The sequence below is a fragment of the Rhipicephalus microplus genome, chromosome 1 (genome assembly GCF_043290135.1).
Source record: "Rhipicephalus microplus isolate Deutch F79 chromosome 1, USDA_Rmic, whole genome shotgun sequence".
Classification (NCBI taxonomy): domain Eukaryota; kingdom Metazoa; phylum Arthropoda; class Arachnida; order Ixodida; family Ixodidae; genus Rhipicephalus; species Rhipicephalus microplus.
Window position 1 is genome coordinate 76,575,392 of NC_134700.1, and position 18,718 is coordinate 76,594,109.

Genomic DNA, 18,718 nt, shown 5'->3' on the forward strand with positions numbered 1-18,718 from the left:
GCAGGAGCTGAAGTTGGTCTTTTCGGCCATTGACAAAGTGCGCAAGAAGCGACATAATTATCCACAAAGTTTCAAAGACCAGGCCAAAAGACGACATCGTAATTCGTAAGAAATGGCTCCTGACGTAGTTAGGTCTTCTTAAATCTTAAGTGTCCAGTGATGGGTCGAGAACTTGTTTTCACAGCGATCGAGGAAGTACTGGCCCCAACCAATGCCCATACGCATTTAAAGTATAGGGTTGCAGGGCATTGTGCTCTAGCTTGAACTGCCGTAGGTGATGACGTAGTTTAAGTGGAGAAGTCGAGCCATTCAAGTATCCAATGATGCGGTTACAGTAGGGGTCGTCACGTCGGCACTCGGCAAACTGAGCGCTGCTGTTTAAAGATAGTGACCCAGCAACTTCCAGGGGAGATAACGTGAGTGAAGAGGAAGCCGCTTGATCGCCTGAGGGGCATTGAGAATGCTTGGTTGGAGATGAAAGTGGCAGAGGGCAGCGAGAGAAAGCGTCGGTGTCCTGATGCTGTTTGCCAGAACTGTACACAACGTCAAAAGTGTGCTCTTGCAAACGGAGTATCCAGCGGCCGAGGCGCCCAGACAAATTCTTCAGCGACGACAAGCAGCATATGTGACAGGTTCAGTAAATAAAGCCAGTCGAGCTAGCTGTGAAACGTTAATCTCTCACGAGAAAAGGAAGTGAGCGTTTGATTTGCAAAAAAAAAATTATACTTTCACAAACACACAAAAAAACACAAAAAGGAAAATACTAAGATCAGAAAAATGTTAACTAATTAGCACTGTCAGTTTCGTTAGCGAGCGGAAACCTCTAAGAGTCTAAACAGTCCTTTTCGTTAAAGTCCTCGTGTTTGAGTCCGGACGCGAAAGAAGACGGATACGGCTCACCAGCGGTTCACGCCCTTCAATAGTCCATTGGGGAAGTTGCCGTGGTGAGAGTGCATAAGCTCGGGCCCGTAGCCCGACGGCTTGCTCCCGCTCCCGGTAGACGTCATCTGCTGCGCTGTCTTCCGCTCGAACATCAGACCAAGGTCTTGCCAAGGATTCGCCAATAGCCGCTGCGGTTGAATGGTCACCAGGACCCCGTGGAAACAGTCGCCAGCTAGGTGGATGCCCTGACGCCCAGGAGGTACTCGCACCCGACGAGGTCGCACGCCGCACCCTAGCCTTCTTCTCCCAAGCACGAGCCCGAACCTCTTCTTCCTCGTTCTTCGATGCCCTGGCTCTGGATTTTTCTCCCATTTCCTTGAATTTTCTTCTTTTTCCAATCGCCAGTGTTCGCCGCACTGGCGCAATACGCCATCTTGCACACATTGTCAGTAGTTCATCTTACGCGCCAAATTTGAAAGTCACTTGACTCGCGCACTTCACTCACAACAAGAGTCCCCCCTTTGAAAAGTTTCTTTTGCGAAGAAAAATAAACTGCAGTTCAGTGCGCGAGAAGTCACCACGCGTCGTCCATTCACAAGATGTCCTTAACAAACAAACAACTTGAAGTAGTCGCTTGTCTCGAGAAAACGTAAAAATTCACAACCGGCTCATATAATCTGCGCCGACATTTTCAGAGCCTCTAATGTGCTCGACTCGGAATGAATATTCTTGTAACGCGAGGCTCCACCGTAATACCCTACTGTTCAGGTGTTTTGCCCTTAAGAGATACTGCAGTGGTTGGTGATCGGTCTGTACGACAAATGACGTTCCGTACAGAAAAACATGATACTTTTCTATCGCCCAGACCAACGCTAAGCATTCCCTCTCGATTGCTGAGTATCTCTTTTCGCGAGGCTGAAGTTGACGACTGGCATATGACACAGGGTGGAGGATGCCATCATGCTCTTGCATAAGGATAGCGCCTATACAAGAATCAGAGGCGTCAGACCGAAGCACGAATTCTCTTTTCAGATCGGGTGCTTTGACGATTGGCCCAGAAGACAAAGCCCTTTTGAGTGATTCAAACGCTTCTTCTCTATCCGTGGTCCACGTAATCTTGTTTTTCTCCATCTTCCTCCAGAACGACAAAAGATGATGTCTGAGGAAGCTGTTCTTCACGGCGTTCTTCATACTTTTTCAGCATGTTTATGTGGAAAAGTTTTTTGCTGTGTCCAAGGTCCAGCCAGTAGTCATAGTCGTTTTTCTTTTCTATGACTGGAAACGGCCCTTTCCAATGCATCAATAACTTGTTGTTGCTTGTGGGAAGCAAGATCAATGCACGGTCACCAGCTTTCAGGTCCCGTTGCTTGCTGTGGCGGTCGTAATACCTTTTCTGCGACACCTGTGCTCGGCTCAGGTTTTGTCGTACCAGCTCTAGTGTCTTCTCAATTCGCTCTCTTAAATCCAGGACATATCCGTACGTCGTCTTAAGTTCTTCGTTCTCCTGATCATGAGTCCATAGCTCTTTCAAGATGCTCAGAGGTCCTCGAATATGTCGGCCATAAATAAGTTCAAATGGTGAGAACCCGGAGCTTGCTTGTGGGGCTTCACGATAAGCAAACAAAAGAGGTGCTAGCAAGCGATCCCACCATTTAGGCTGTTCTTGAACCATTTTGCGGAGCATTTGCTTGAGTGTTCCATTAAACCTCTCTACCATCCCGTTGCACATAGGATGGTATGGAGTGCAGCTAAGATGCTTGACTGCCAGTAGTTCATTCACCTCCTTCATTAGATCTGAGGTAAAGCACGATGCCTGATCAGCCAAGACTTCTCGTGGAAAACCAATGCGAGAAAACATCTCGACAAGTCCCTCGGCCACTGTAGCTGAGTCAATTGCTGTCAAAGGCACTGCATCAGGGTAGCGAGTGGCGAAATCCACAAGAGTCAAAATATACCGATGGCCTTTTGCCGAGGCTGGAGTTATCGGTCCAATGATGTCGACCGCCACACGTTCAAAAGGGGTGTCGATCAACGGCATACGCCCTAGAGGCACCTTGCCCACCTTGCCTTTCGGTAAAGTCCTTTGACAGGCGTCACATGATCGGACATATCTGCGGATATCTTCTTGTACCCCAGGCCAGTAGAAGGCGTCCAGAACTCGATCTATTGTTTTTTTTACACCCTGATGACCTGACATGACATTTTCATGAGCCAAACGTAACACTTGGCCTCTCAGGGACTTCGGGACTATGGCTTGTTCAATGATCTTACCAGGGGACAGGAAGTATTGTCGGTAAAGAATACCATTCTTGGCTACGAAAGAAAAAGATGTCGAGCCCTTTCTAACAAACTTCTTACCCACTCTGGCTCTGCAGATGTCAAGCGTCTGGTCTTTTTCTTGTTCTTCGCGAAACATTTTGCGAGACATCTGGCCAGGGAGCCCAACAGAGATGGCCCTTCGCGAACTATTGAGACGTGCGGCACCAACCAGTTGAGAATTTGGGTGGTTACCTTCGTCCGCAGAATGAACTTTTTTCTTAATGAATTGATCTTGAGAAAGTTTCCGCGAAACGTCGGGGTCATTGGCGTCACGGGCCCCCGGTACGTTCCCAACTATGACGTCATACAGTGGCGACGGCATACACTTGACGATGGCCATGCCGGAAAAGTATGGAGATCTGATACGTATCTCCGCCTCAGGGGTTACGATGGTGCTGCCATCAGCCAACCACAACGTCGCGGTAGTGCCAGTTAGTGCTTCATCAGGTACTAATGACCGGCGTACTACCAACGTGTTGCTTCCGGTGTCCCTTAGGACTCGAACAATCTGTCCATTCACTTCCCCTGGTAACACTGGCATGGGACGTTTCTTACATTGCGCTTGCGTCTTCACCGTGCCCATAACATTGTCGTCTCGGTCCGAGTCGTCGCCATCAATCATGGATTGTTGTGGACCGGTCTCTTCTTTGGGTAGCATTAAACAAGATGTAGTTGATTTCGAAGTGCCAGTCATTTTCTGACAGCCCTTCACATCATGCCCCCACTTACGGCAGTTTGTACAAAATACTTGTTTAGGTTTACTTCGACAGTCAGAAGCCTTGTGCCCCTTACGGCCACAAACAAAACATTGCATCTCTGCTCTTGGGCTTGAAATCAATTTAGCCTTCCCAGTTGTGTCCTCACTCTTATTCTGAACTATTAATAAGTTCTTCAATCTCTTTGCCTCTATGTATATATCAGCTGCCTCTGCCATGGCTTCCAGAGTCTTGCAGTTCTTCTCCCGTAAGAAGAGCGCCAGCTGACTACTGCAGTTCGCCATGAATTGTTCGGCTACAATCAAGTCACGGACTGAATCGAAATTCCTCTCTGTCTGAGACATTTCTATCCACCTGTCAAAGAAACTTTGGAGTCTCGTGGCATACTGTTTTCCAGTTTCGCCGTCTTCAGGCTTGCTTTTCCGGAATTTCTCACGGTAGCCATCAGCCGTGAAGCGAAAACGCTGGAGCAGTGCCAATTTGACTTCGTCGTATGACAGGGAATCGTTCGGTGACAACCGTCCAAATACCTTCAGAGCCTCTCCGCCAAGGCACAAACTAAGAGCCGTGGCCCACTTTTCCCGTGGCCAATCTTGACCTGTCGCCACTCTCTCAAACCTTTTCAGGTAGGCGTCAAGGTCGTCTCTGTCCTCGTTGAAAACGGGTATAAAGTTATGCGGGTTCACTACCATAGGCGCGTTCCTTTGGTTGCCCGTGTCAGCCACCATAGGCTGACCGACACCGGCCTCAGCTACTCTCAGGCGCAGTTGCAGCGTCCTCTCTTCTACTTCCAAGTGTCGCTGGCTTGCTTCTCGGGTTTGGTTCTCCGTTTTTGCTACTTCAAGACGTAGCTGTAAATTGCGGCCTTCCAGCTCCAACTGTTCTTTCTTCGCGTCTCTCTCCGCGGCTCGTTCATCGCGCTCACGCGCTTCTCGTGCGTCAAACCAAGCCTGCAATTCTGCTCCCTCCAACCCCATGCGTTCTGCCAGCGCCATCAACTCTCGCGAGCCCATTTTACTTTTTTAGTTAGCCTTACTCAAATCTACTTTTTAGTGGCAAACACTCACGTCCTGTCGTAGCGGACGCCAATTTGTGACAGGTTCAGTAAATAAAGCCAGTCGAGCTAGCTGTGAAACGTTAATCTCTCACGAGAAAAGGAAGTGAGCGTTTGATTTGCAAAAAAAAAATTATACTTTCACAAACACACAAAAAAACACAAAAAGGAAAATACTAAGATCAGAAAAATGTTAACTAATTAGCACTGTCAGTTTCGTTAGCGAGCGGAAACCTCTAAGAGTCTAAACAGTCCTTTTCGTTAAAGTCCTCGTGTTTGAGTCCGGACGCGAAAGAAGACGGATACGGCTCACCAGCGGTTCACGCCCTTCAATAGTCCATTGGGGAAGTTGCCGTGGTGAGAGTGCATAAGCTCGGGCCCGTAGCCCGACGGCTTGCTCCCGCTCCCGGTAGACGTCATCTGCTGCGCTGTCTTCCGCTCGAACATCAGACCAAGGTCTTGCCAAGGATTCGCCAATAGCCGCTGCGGTTGAATGGTCACCAGGACCCCGTGGAAACAGTCGCCAGCTAGGTGGATGCCCTGACGCCCAGGAGGTACTCGCACCCGACGAGGTCGCACGCCGCACCCTAGCCTTCTTCTCCCAAGCACGAGCCCGAACCTCTTCTTCCTCGTTCTTCGATGCCCTGGCTCTGGATTTTTCTCCCATTTCCTTGAATTTTCTTCTTTTTCCAATCGCCAGTGTTCGCCGCACTGGCGCAATACGCCATCTTGCACACATTGTCAGTAGTTCATCTTACGCGCCAAATTTGAAAGTCACTTGACTCGCGCACTTCACTCACAACAGCATATAAGGAATGGTGATCGGTAATCACAGTGAAGTGGCGTCCATACAGATAAGGTCAAAATTTCTGGATGGCCTAAATGACAGCGAGACATTCCTGCTCTGTTATTGAGTAGTTCTGCTCCACAGGTGTTAGTGCGCGGCTGGCATATGCAACTACTCACTCACGTGAAATGTCGGTGCGCTGGAGGAGGACAGCACCGATTCCGTGGGCGCTGGCATCTGGGTGCAGGAAAGTGCGTGCACTCTCATCGAAGTGACGGAGGACGGTGTCTGATGTCGAAGCACGCTTAAGGGCTTGAAAAGCGCCCTCGCACTCGTAAGTCCAAGTGAAGGCCGTTCCTGACGTCAGAAGCTTGTGCAACGGCCCCACAATGGCAGCAATGTGACTGATGAAGCGGCGGAAGTAAGACGCCAGGCCCAAAAAACTTCGCAATTGTTTTTGATTGCCTGGACGTGGAAAACTAATTACGGCAGCAACCTTGTTGGGGTCGAATCGAACGCCATCTTTGCTGACAAGGTGACACAATACTTTGATGCTTGTGCTGGCGAAGTGGTGCTTCTTTGTATTGAGTTGAAAGCCAGCGTTCGAAATGCAAGCTAGAACTTCGTCCATACGCTTAAGGTGCTGAGGAAAAGTATAAGAATAAATTACGATGTCGTCTAAATAACATAAGCAGGTTTTCCACTTGAGGCCACGTAAGAGAGTATACATCATGCGTTCGAATGTTGCTGGAGCGTTGCATAAGCCAAAAGGCATGACGTTAAACTCGTAAAGCCTGTCAGGCATTGCAAATGCTGTTTTCTCCTTGTCTGCATTGCGCATAAGTATTTGCCAATATCTGAATCGGAGGTCGAGGCTGGAGAAATATTCTGCGCCTTGGAGGAAGCCCAGGGCATCATCTATGTGTGGCAACGGATATACACCTTTTTCGTGATCTTATTGAGTGTTCTCTAATCAACACAAAAGCGGACAGAGTCACCTTTTTGCCGGACCAACACCACAGGAGGCGACCAAGAGCTGGATGAAGGTCGAATAATGTCCCGTTTGAGCATGTCGGCGACGTTTTCCTCAATGATTGGCCGTTCCGCCGAAGACAAACGGTAATGGTGGCTGCGTACAATGGAGCTGCCTTCGGTTTCGATGCTGTGCTCTGCAACGGAGGTGCAGCCCAAAGCTTTGGATTGTACGTCAAACGAAATGCTGTGCTTTTGGAAAGGTCTAAAAGGTCTCCCTTTTGCTCGGCAGTCATGTGAGGCCTATGGTAGCATTTAAAGCAACAATGGTAACATTGATATCAGTTGTAGCGGACAAAGGCGGTAATTCTGCGTGAAGGGGACCCTGTGAAAAAAGCTCCCTGTCAGCGAAGCAGCTCACAGCAGTGCCCTGGGGCAGCATTACTGGCGAAGAAGTTGGGTTCAAGGCAGTGACCATTGCTTTACCGTCGTTAACCCGCACAAGGCTGGGTGCAATGGTAAGCCCCGCAGGTTTGGAGCGAACTGATGGAGCTATGAACATGTCACTGTTAATCATAGTATTCGAAGCGATCGTGAGAATTTGTTCATCTCCTGACGAAATGAAACAATCAGCGGCAGCAATGAAACGGAAGCTGTATGGATCGACATCGGATGAACTCTCAATAGCTGACATATGAAGTACTCGCTGACGACATAGGTTTCCGCTAGGGGGCTACGCAGTGCGGCTGCACTTCACATGGGCTCCTGCTTTTCTTGCTAGTTTTTGTGGTTCAACGCTGTGCTACTTCTGGGTTTTGGTGCTGGCCTATTCACCAAGTTGCAAGAAAAAGACTGACACCTCCCACGAAGTGGTGAATGATTATCTACACCGAAATCCTAACATCTGGACGCCAAGATCTTCCCCGCTAACCCTAACGCCGCGACCAACGTGCGAGCGCGTCTCGCACTTGTGGCTTGCATTGCATGTACACCCGCCGAACGCGCGGGCCTGGGAAGGTGCTTCACGTTCCTTTCTCGACCAGGAAACGGGACTAGAGGGAGACGCCCCTTGCTACCAGCCACGTAGGCTTTCAAAGCGGGTTGATGGCTACTACAGGACCACAAGAAGAAGCAACATCAATGCAAACAGAAGTGAACGCCGAGACACCCACTGAGAAATCGGCATGGACGTATGATGTTACCAGTGGCAAAACAACAAGAAAGGAGCATGTAGAATGGCTGCAAGTCGAACGCAAAGAAAAACGAGCGCCAAACCGGATTCAAGCATCCGACGAGAAGCCCGAGAAAGAGCCCGTTCCCACGCAAAAAGCTTCGGAGCAACGCATTTTGAAGATGTCCCCTTTTCCTACAGATGACTTTAAAATCGTCTACAGGCCACAAGCCGGACTCGACTTATTTAAATGAAGTCTAACATCACTTACGCACGCTATCGGACGATCAAGCGGTCTCACAAAACAGGATTTCTAAGACAACGTTCGAGTTCAAGTGCAGAGCGTGGAAAACATTATCATTGCTAGTACCGCCGACACAGAACGCGCAACCAACCTGAGAAGCATTGCTACCATCCAGTGAGGCGACACTTTCTTCAGTGTGAACCCCCACGTGAGACATCCCGGCTATGTATGCAGAAGTGCCATCTACGGACTTCTCCCAGGAACCAGCAGTGCCGAAATTGTAGCTGGCCTCCGAGTCGACTCACGATACACGGTCCTTGGCGCTCGCATGCTTGGTCAGTCTTCCACTGCCGCCATCACTTTAGATGGCCCACACGTCGCGTACTACATCTACCAGAGTGGATACTACCGCTGCAAACCCAGCGAAAGTCTGTGCAGTTCTGTCGCAAATGCAGTGCCATTGGGCACCGACAAGATATCTGTCCCAGACTCAGAGAAGGCTTCTCTTACAAGTGCGGACAAGACGCAGTCACCACAGATCACGAATGTATTCCCAACTGCAAAGTATGCGAACTGCCCCACGAAACCACCGGCAAGGATTGCTAGAAGAAGCTATGACCAAACCCACCACCTTACCGAGTTAGACAACAAACACTCGAAAAGGCGAAAGCCCGAGAGAATGGCTGTAGTTCCCGCAGTGAAGGCTTCACCGAGCTTGATAAACCATCTCCTAGCCCCAGTGGCACATTGCACGACAAGCGTGGCCGAAGCAAGTCTAGGTCTATTCGGCGATCGCGCCCCAGGTCTCGCACAAGATCCCGCTTACTCTCCGCCCAATGCCTCAGCTATGCTGATGCAACTCGCGTAGATTCTACTTCACAGAACAGCAAGAACACTTCAGATTGCTCATCTACTGAATCCACTGCATTCAAGAGTTTGGAAATAATGGTTTTAAATCAGCAAAAAGCTGTGCAAAACCAGCGTGACCAGCTCCAAAAACAAGGTGCAGTTGTCGATAAGCTCGTAAAATTATGCAATGAACAAGAAAAGATCATAGAGAAGCAGAATGCAAGCATAGAGAGGCTCACTCGACTGTTCGAAGAATAGCACCAAGCTGAACAACTAGCCACAAAACTCCCCACACCATGGATATTGAAGCTATCGTGGAGGCCAAAGTACTCTCCATTATAGAAACAAAAGCCGCCGCCCTTGTGGACTCGCAGCTCACGGCGACAGTAGAGCCACAACGCACATCAGCAGTGGAGTCGACGCTCAAAGCACTCGTCCTGGCGAAGTCGGAGCCCATCTCCGCCCAAATTGGTGACACGTTCATGACGCTCAGCCGTAGGATGGACACTCACACAGCCCAAATCAATGATCTCAAGTCGCAGCTAACCAACTTCGTGGTTCATCTCAAGAACAACTGCATTAGTCACGTGGAACTCGAAGACTGCCATGACAGAAAAAAAAGCCCAAAGAGAAAAAAGTTTCTCACTCCTTCTCTCCCGACGGTGAGCAGGTAAACGTACTAGATATTCACGAAGATGGAAGGCTCTAAGAATAGGATCTCTACTCCGCAACAGCCTTTTCTCATTTGGCAGTGGAACTGTCGATCATACAGACCCCGGCTGGCTAATCTACAATAATTTATAAAAGCAAATCAACCAGACCTCATCGCTCTACAAGAGAACAATACTGAAAAAGTGCGACTCGCAGGATACAACACCATTGATTTTACCCCAAGAACCACCATTCTACTTCAGAAAACTGTTGCGGCCCAAGTACACAAGATAGAAGTCACTACAGTTGAACACTCCATCGTGGAAGTCGTACCGGAACGAAAATCACAACAAAGCCTTTACGTCACTAACGTGTACAGCCCACCGTAAGATCAGCTCAGGGACTACGATTACTTCGTCCGCGAACTCGGAAAACGCACAAAAGGTCACCGGTTAGTGGTCGTAGGGGACTTCAATGCACCCCACACAGCTTGGGGCTATGCCATCACCACCAAGAAAGGCGCGAGAGTCCACGGCTCCGCTCAGCAGCACGGCCTCACATTGTTGAATGATCCGCTACAGCCCACGAAAGTGGTAAACAGCGTCTCGAGAGATACCACGCCCGACCTCACCTTTGCACGAGATGTCAAGAAGGTGTGATGGACCTGTCTCCCCGAGACGCTTGGCAGCGGTCACCACATAATTCAACTCGAAATTGAATATGACCATCGACCTACAAAAACAGGCACAGCAAGACTGACAGATTGGAACGCCTTCAGAAACGAGCTCGATGGTGATAACGCAGTAGCGGACATAAACGCCTGGCTCACCAAGATTATGGATACCGCCAAACGGTGCACCAAAGTAATGCAGCTTAATGAATACATTCCGGCAGTAGATTCCCAATTACTACACCTCTGGGAGGCCAGACGAGCCTTACTGAAGAGATGGAAGAGGCCCAAATTGAACAAAAAATTCGGGAAAAGAATTTCTTTATTGTCAGAAGAGGCATAACAGTATGCCGAAAACCTAGCGAGACAGAACTGGCGCGAATTCTGAGATATGCTCCAGGGTACGCTCAGCACGAACAAGACGTAGCACCTGCTGCGGACTCTCCTCGGTGACCGCCCCACCAAGACGCAGCAGCGGCAACGAGTACGACAGCTAACACACAATTACGACGGCTCGGAGGAACACCTGCTCCACGAACTATGCAACAAGCTGCGTGGTCCTGTCCAATCAGCGGCAATGCCACCACCACACAAAGAATACGAAGGTATGCCCAACTCAGACCTTGACAGGCCCTTCACACCAGCAGAGCTTCAAGCAGCTCTTTCCAAGCTTACAATAAACACGAGTCCAGGCTAAGACGGGATAGCCAACAAGCACCTCCAACAGCTACCCAATGAGGCTATGACTGCTCTCCTAAAGTACTACAATGACTGCTGGGACATAGGAGAGCTTCCATACGCGTGGAAGCATTCGGAGGTTATCATGATATTTAAGTTCAACAAGTCCATAGCAGTTGACAACCTTAAACCCATTTCTCTTCGTGAATTTGCAAGCTGTTTGAGCATATGATCCATGACCGGCTCACGTCGCACCTTGAGGACAACGGGTACTTCCCAGACACCTTGCTCGGCTTCCGCCAGCTGCTTTCTACGCAGGACATCCTCTTACTCCTCAAGGAAGATCTAATTGATCACTTGAGCAAGAATAGCAAGTCGTCCCTTCTTGCCATTGATGTGAAAAGCGCCTTGACAATGTTAGCCATAAAGCAATGCTACAAAATCTCGAAGATACTGGCATCGGTTCCAAGATTTGTGGCTATGTTCAAAGCTTCCTCACCGGTCGTATGGCGACGGTGGGAATATAAAACATACGGAGCGAAAAACTTAAGCTGCTGAACAGGGGTACACCTCAAGGCTGTGTTGTGTCACCAATCCTTTTCAACGTGGCCCTCCTTAAGCTCACTCGACTTCTCGAAAAAATACAGGGCCTACGTCACACAATCTACGCGGACGATATTACGCTTTGGACTCGAGGCAAGAGGACTCAAGCCTGCACTGGTACTCAAGCCCGCACGCGAGGAAGACCTCCAACCTGCGAAGTGCCAGACCCATGCATCATCCTTCACGATGTCCAAACACTGAACGCCACGTCGCTTCGCGTGCTCGGCTTGCATCTGTACCACGATAGATCAGAGGCCGCCACGCTTCCTGGACTTCAATGCATAGTCTTCCAGCTCACGCATTTCGTAAGGAGAGTTGCAGACCGACGCAGTGGCCTGAAGGAAAACGATACCTTGAGAGTTGTGCAGGCTCTTCTAACCATAGTTGATCGACGTACGCGTTTAGAAACATAAGACAAGGAAAGGGACTGAAGGGAGCGCTTACTTCCAACAAAATCTTTATTTCGAGGAGCGTACGTATATATGCTCACGAAATTCGAAGACAACAGATAAACAGATGAAAACCCTCTATTGCCATGCGCTAAACACTTATGATCTCAAAAACGACAATTCTTTTTCACGAAGACCGAGAGAAGGAGTGCTGACGCAGTTCATCCCTAATCTACTAATCTTTTCTGCTTCAATAATCTCCCTTGTCACTTTATTTCTGTTTTTTCCTATGATTACCGTACCATGAAAAAGTGGTTTGCAGCCACACGTGCTGCAACGTAGTGCCAAAAAACCATCTCGACCATTTCTTACGTTGCAAGCGTGTTCGCGCAGCCGGTCATTAATGCACCTGTCAGTTTGTCCTATGTAATATTTACCGCATGAAACAGGTATCTGATAGATTACAAATTGCGCGCATGTGACAAACAGTGTTAGGTGTTTTTTAGAGCACCCCGGTTTTGCATGTGAAACAACTTTCATACACAAGTACGAGAGCTTTTTCGGGGCAGAAAACACCACTTTTACATTGGCCCGCTCTCCAACCTTTTTCAAGTTGTGGGAGATTCCATGCAGATAAGGCACTAGGGCAAGCTTCTGACGTCTTACTGGCTCATCATGAGGGAGAGCTTGCTGCAAGGACTGAAGCTTCTTGACCAGAATACTCGCGACGGAAACCTATACGTGAGAGGGGTAGCCAGTGTCCGGAAGTCGTTCTGCTTGTCCCTTGAAACTAGCTGCCATCAGATGTGGACAAGACCTCTGTAAGGCGTTACTAAAGCACATATTTACAATGACTCGTTTTACGAGCTTAGTATGGGCGGAGTGGTACGGAAGCAAGGGTTTGTTACTCCTCGGCTTGTACATCCAAGAAATGTGGTCTAGGTGAAAAATGAGAGCGATATCTAAAAATCTGAGAGTGTTATTAACAGGCAACTCATAGGTTAAAACAAGGGGACTAAACCGCTCCTTGATGAAGTTGAAGATATCTAGGGCACAAAAAGTGGAGTCATGTGTTACATGACACACATGGCATGATTATTATGTTTCGACGTGTCATTTACCTTCCTCATTCATTCACGTCCCGTAATAACAACTTTGCTATATTGGAAGCTGACGAAATCACTTCGAGTGCACCATCAGCATGGCGTGAACTATTGACTAGTCATAACATGGAAATCATGATATGCATGTGATAACTTCCACGTTCGGGTCTGTCACTTTTGCTCTTCATGCAGTGATGTCATACCATACCGGTTTTGCGAAATGCCATGTGAACGAAACCACCGCAAGAGCAGCAAGACCATGACATATAAATGATGACGCTCATGACACATATGTCATGCTTTTCTTGTTTTTACTTGACAATTATGTTCTTCATCCAGTTAAGTTATGGCATACCAATTTCGGTATCCATACCATTATTAAGATGGCCAGGAGAGCTAATAGTGTTAGGTGAACAGACAGATATCTATCTATCTATCTATCTATCTATATCTATGTCTATCTATCTATCTATCTATCTATCTATCTATCTATCTATCTATCTATATCTATCTATCTATCTATATCTATCTCTATATCTCTCTATCTATATCTATCGATCTATCTATCTATATCTCTCTATCTATATCTCTCTATCTATATCTCTCTATCTCTATATCTATCTCTATATCTATCTCTATCTCTGTCTCTATCTCTATATCTATCTCTATCTCTGTCTTTATCTCTGTCTCTATATCTATCTCTATCTCTGTCTCTATCTCTGTCTCTATATCTATCTCTATCTCTGTCTCTATCTCTGTCTATATCTCTGTCTCTATATCTCTGTCTCTATCTCTATCTCTGTCTCTATCTCTATCTCTGTCTATATCTCTGTGTCTATATCTCTGTCTCTATATCTCTGTCTCTATATCTCTGTCTCTATATCTCTGTCTCTATATCTCTGTCTCTGTCTATATCTCTGTCTCTGTCTATCATCATCATCATCATCATCAGCCTGACTACGTCCACTGCAGGACAAAGGCCTCTCCCATGTTCCGCCAGTTAACCCGGTCCTGTGCTTGCTGCTGCCAATTTATACCCGCAAACTTCTTAATCTCATCTGCCCACCTAACCTTCTGTCTCCCTCTAACCCGCTTCCCTTCTCTGGGAATCCAGTCAGTTACCCTTAATGACCAGCGGTTATCCTGTCTACGCGCTACATGCCCTGCCCATGTCCATTTCTTCTTCTTGATTTCAGCTATGATATCCTTAACCCCCGTTTGTTTCCTAATCCACTCTGCTCTCTTCTTGTCTCTTAAGGTTACACCTACCATTTTTCTTTCCATTGCTCGCTGCGTCGTCCTCAATTTAAGCTGAACCCTCTTTGTAAGTCTCCAGGTTTCTGCTCCGTAGCTAAGTACCGGCAAGATACAGCTGTTATATACCTTCCTCTTGAGGGATAGTGGCAATCTACCTGTCATAATTTGAGAGTGCTTGCCGAATGTGCTCCACCCCATTCTTATTCTTCTAGTTACTTCAATCTCGTGGTTCGGCTCTGTGGTTATTACCTGCCCTAAGTAGACATAGTCTTTTACAACTTCAAGTGCACTAGTACCTATCTCAAAGCGCTGCTCCTTGCCGAGGTTGTTGTACATTACTTTCGTTTTCTGCAGATTAATTTTAAGACCCACCTTTCTGCTCTCCTTGTCTAACTCCGTAATCATGAGTTGCAATTCGTCCCCCGAGTTACTCAGCAATGCAATGTCATCGGCGAATCGCAGGTTACTAAGGTATTCTCCATTGACTCTTATCCCTAACTGTTCCCATTCTAGGCTTCTGAAAACCTCCTGTAAGCACGCGGTAAATAGCATTGGGGAAATTGTGTCCCCCTGCCTTACACCCTTCTTGATTGGTATTCTGTTGCTTTCTTTATGAAGCACTATGGTAGCAGTTGATCCCCTGTAGATTTCTTCCAGAATGCTATATCTCTGTCTCTGTCTATATCTCTGTCTCTGTCTATATCTCTGTCTCTGTCTATATCTCTGTCTCTGTCTATATCTCTGTCTCTGTCTATATCTCTGTCTCTGTCTATATCTGTGTCTCTGTCTATATCTGTGTCTCTGTCTATATCTGTGTCTCTGTCTATATCTGTGTCTCTGTCTATATCTGTGTCTCTGTCTATATCTCTCTGTGTCTCTGTCTATATCTCTCTGTGTCTCTGTCTATATCTCTCTGTGTCTCTGTCTATATCTCTCTGTGTCTCTGTCTATATCTCTCTGTGTCTCTGTCTATATCTCTCTGTGTCTCTGTCTATATCTCTCTGTGTCTCTGTCTATATCTCTCTGTGTCTCTGTCTATATCTCTCTGTGTCTCTGTCTGTCTAAGACTATTAGCTCTCCTGGCCATCTTAATAATGGTATGGATACCGAAATTGGTATGCCATAACTTAACTGGATGAAGAACATAATTGTCAAGTAAAAACAAGAAAAGCATGACATATGTGTCATGAGCGTCATCATTTATATTTCATGGTCTTGCTGCTCTTGCGGTGGTTTCGTTCACATGCCATTTCGCAAAACCGGTATGGTATGACATCACTGCATGAAGAGCAAAAGTGACAGACCCGAACGTGGAAGTTATCACATGCATATCATGATTTCCATGTTATGACTAGTCAATAGTTCACGCCACGCTCATGGTGCACTCGAAGTGATTTCGTCAGCTTCGCATATAGCAAAGTTGTTTTTACGGGACGTGAATGAATGAGGAAGGTAAATGACACGTCGAAACATAATAATCATGCCATGTGTGTCAAGTAACACATGACTACATGCTACACTCATAGCGCGCCCGCCGCCCTGATTGATTGATTTGTGGGGTTTAACGTCCCAAAACCACCATTTGATTATGACAGACGCCGTAGTGGAGAACTCCGGAAAGTTTGACCCCCTGGGGTTCTTTAACGTGCACCCAAATCTGAGTACACAGGCCTACAGCGCGCTCGCCGCCCTTTCGCTAGCTCCACATATAGTAAATTTGGTATCAGGGGACGTGATGGACGACGAAAGTAAATGACATGTCCAAACATAATAATCATGATATGCATGTCATGTAAAACATTACTACGTGCTACGCTTATAGCGCGCTGACGGGCCAAATTCGGTATTACGGGACGGGAATGAATAACGAAGGTGAATGACACGTCGAAAGATGATAATCATGACATGCCAGTCATGTAAAACATCAATACATGCTACGCTCATAGCGCGCTCGCAGCCGCGTCAATAGCTCCACATATATATGAAATTTGGTATCAGGTGACGTCAATAGACGACGAAGGTAATTGACACGTCCAAACATGATAATGTTGACATGCGTGTCCTGTATAGCATGACTACATGCTACGCTCATAGCGTGCTCACAGTCGTTTAATGGCTCCACTAATCTATGAAATTTGGTATCAAGTGACGTGAATAGACGATGAAGGTAAATGAGACGTCCAAACATGATAATCATGACATGCGTGTCATCCTAAACATCACTACATGATAAGCTCTTAGCGCGCTCGCAGCCATTTTGCTAGCTCCATACGTGCCAAATTGGGTATCGCATGACGTGAATAGGTGACCAAGGTAAATGACACGTGCAGGCATGACAGTAATGACATGCGTGTGATGTAAAGCACGTCTGCATGCTAATCTGATAGCGTGCCCACGGCCGTTTCGCTAGCTCCACATATCATGTCACGTGATACTAAATTTTGTATCACATGACGTGAATAGATGACCATTAAGGTAAATGACACATGCAAACCATAGAATAATCATGGAATAGAAGTAATGTATAGCATAACTTACGCCTACCTCGTAACGTTGTGCTGACTTTCAAGTGACATACCAACCTTCCTCATCGATTCCCACAGTACGTGGGATCTGCCATAATTATGCCTTAAATTGGCGCTGCCTTTCGCTTGTCATAATGACTTCATACTTGTCAACATTTGTTCAACAAGCTTTGAGCGTGCTCATGCGACCATGCGCGCAGTTTCCGGTGGGTAACATTTTGAAGCGACATTGTTTTGCTACCTACACTTCGTCTCAGAAATGACGTGCACTGCTTCTCGGCACGGCCGTGCATATGTGCAGTGACATTTTTGGTGAATTGGCTTGGCATGTGTGTCGAGAGAGTAACAACGCAGGGACATGCCACCTATGACATATGAGTGGGTGAGGCAACGGGATACAATTGCAGAGTAGGTGTACCCTGGAACCTCATCTGATTTTATTAGCATGGTATTTCTAAAACCAGTTGAAAATTTTGAAATAATGGTGGGTATGTATAGTTACAGGAACTGCCGTGAAAGAAGAACGGTGAGAGCTTTCACAAATCGCCAGAAGGGCTGGTGGCGTCGCCACCAATTGTCAGCGTTGCTGGATGCAAAATTTGTGTTTAGAGCCTTTTAGTTAAAAAAAAATTTGTTTGTAAAATTCTTTGATGCCTTTGGTATGATCTACTTTAACTCTAAACACCACGAGAGATTAGTGTTTGTCATGCCATAAAAAATTGGTCGAAAAAATCAGCTATCAGGCCCTTTAAGCCATAAAGCTATTTGGAGTGTATATATGTAATAAATCTCTGTCGCAAGGCCTCATGTGTCAGTTTTCGAGAAATAGGACAGATGGGAGTGTCAAAGCTAAAAAAAAAGTCCTACAGTGCCATAAAATGGTGTTTGTCACAGCCGACGACGTCAACAATCGGTAGCTGATGTGACTGCATAAACACATTGAGTAATATAAAAATAAAAAGAAGAAACTGGAGTAAAGCCCAAGAAAAAATATAATCATATCTACGAAGGTTGGCAGAACTTCTCTACACTGCTAAAACGAGTGAAAATATTTGCGAGTTCGTCAAAAGGAAATATTCTGCCGAAAATATATGGCTTATGGACAATTTTCGACAGGTTATTGACGCCGAATATTATTATATTTCACGCTCATGTAATTAACCTCTTGCTGAACCCCTTGTAGACTGATTTCCTATCCAGACTGCATGACTTCATACAAAAGACAGTGCGCAAAGACGAAGAAAGTGATTGCAACTGCAGCCACACGTTCAGCTGTCATGCGAACGCGGAGATTACCATAAGCCAGTGGGTTCCCAGAACTGCGATGGCGTGGTGAGCTTGACAATATGACGCTGTTCCACCAAAATAAAAAAACGTGTGTGTGCTGTATATGGATAGCTATAATTTGGCCTCTTCCTTTCTATCCTCCTCCCCTAACATCACTCACACCCAACCTGTTTTCCCTTTACCACGCACTTGCAACACTCTACTATGCTTGGACATGATACATGCTAGAAGATAATTGGCATATTCTCGATTTCTGTGGCGCATACGCACCGAGTCTTCTGTTTTAGACGCCACCTATACACCAAGCTGAAACAGCTTCGCTCCCAGAAAAGCCTACACAGAAACGTTTTCACTAGCGCGGGGAGCCCACCTCAACAGAAGTTCTATTGTGCGGTAGAAGCATGGTATTTATTGCAGAAGGCGTGAGACCATGTGAATTCTGCACCGAAGAGGTGGTACAAAGGCATGCCTTATAGTGGTTCTAGTTACCTATAGCAGGCCGATTAGAAAGCGTGCAGGCAAGAATAATCATCGTCAGCCACAGGAACGCCCTCGACCAAG

General features: G+C 46.9%; 1 protein-coding gene across 2 annotated transcripts in view; it reads right to left on the bottom strand.

The window, feature by feature from the left end:
• The window catches only part of LOC119178679 (venom metalloproteinase antarease-like TtrivMP_A), a 369,468-nt gene that overhangs the window by 122,851 nt on the left and 227,899 nt on the right, over positions 1-18,718 (bottom strand). The gene's annotated exons all lie outside the window — the stretch shown is intronic.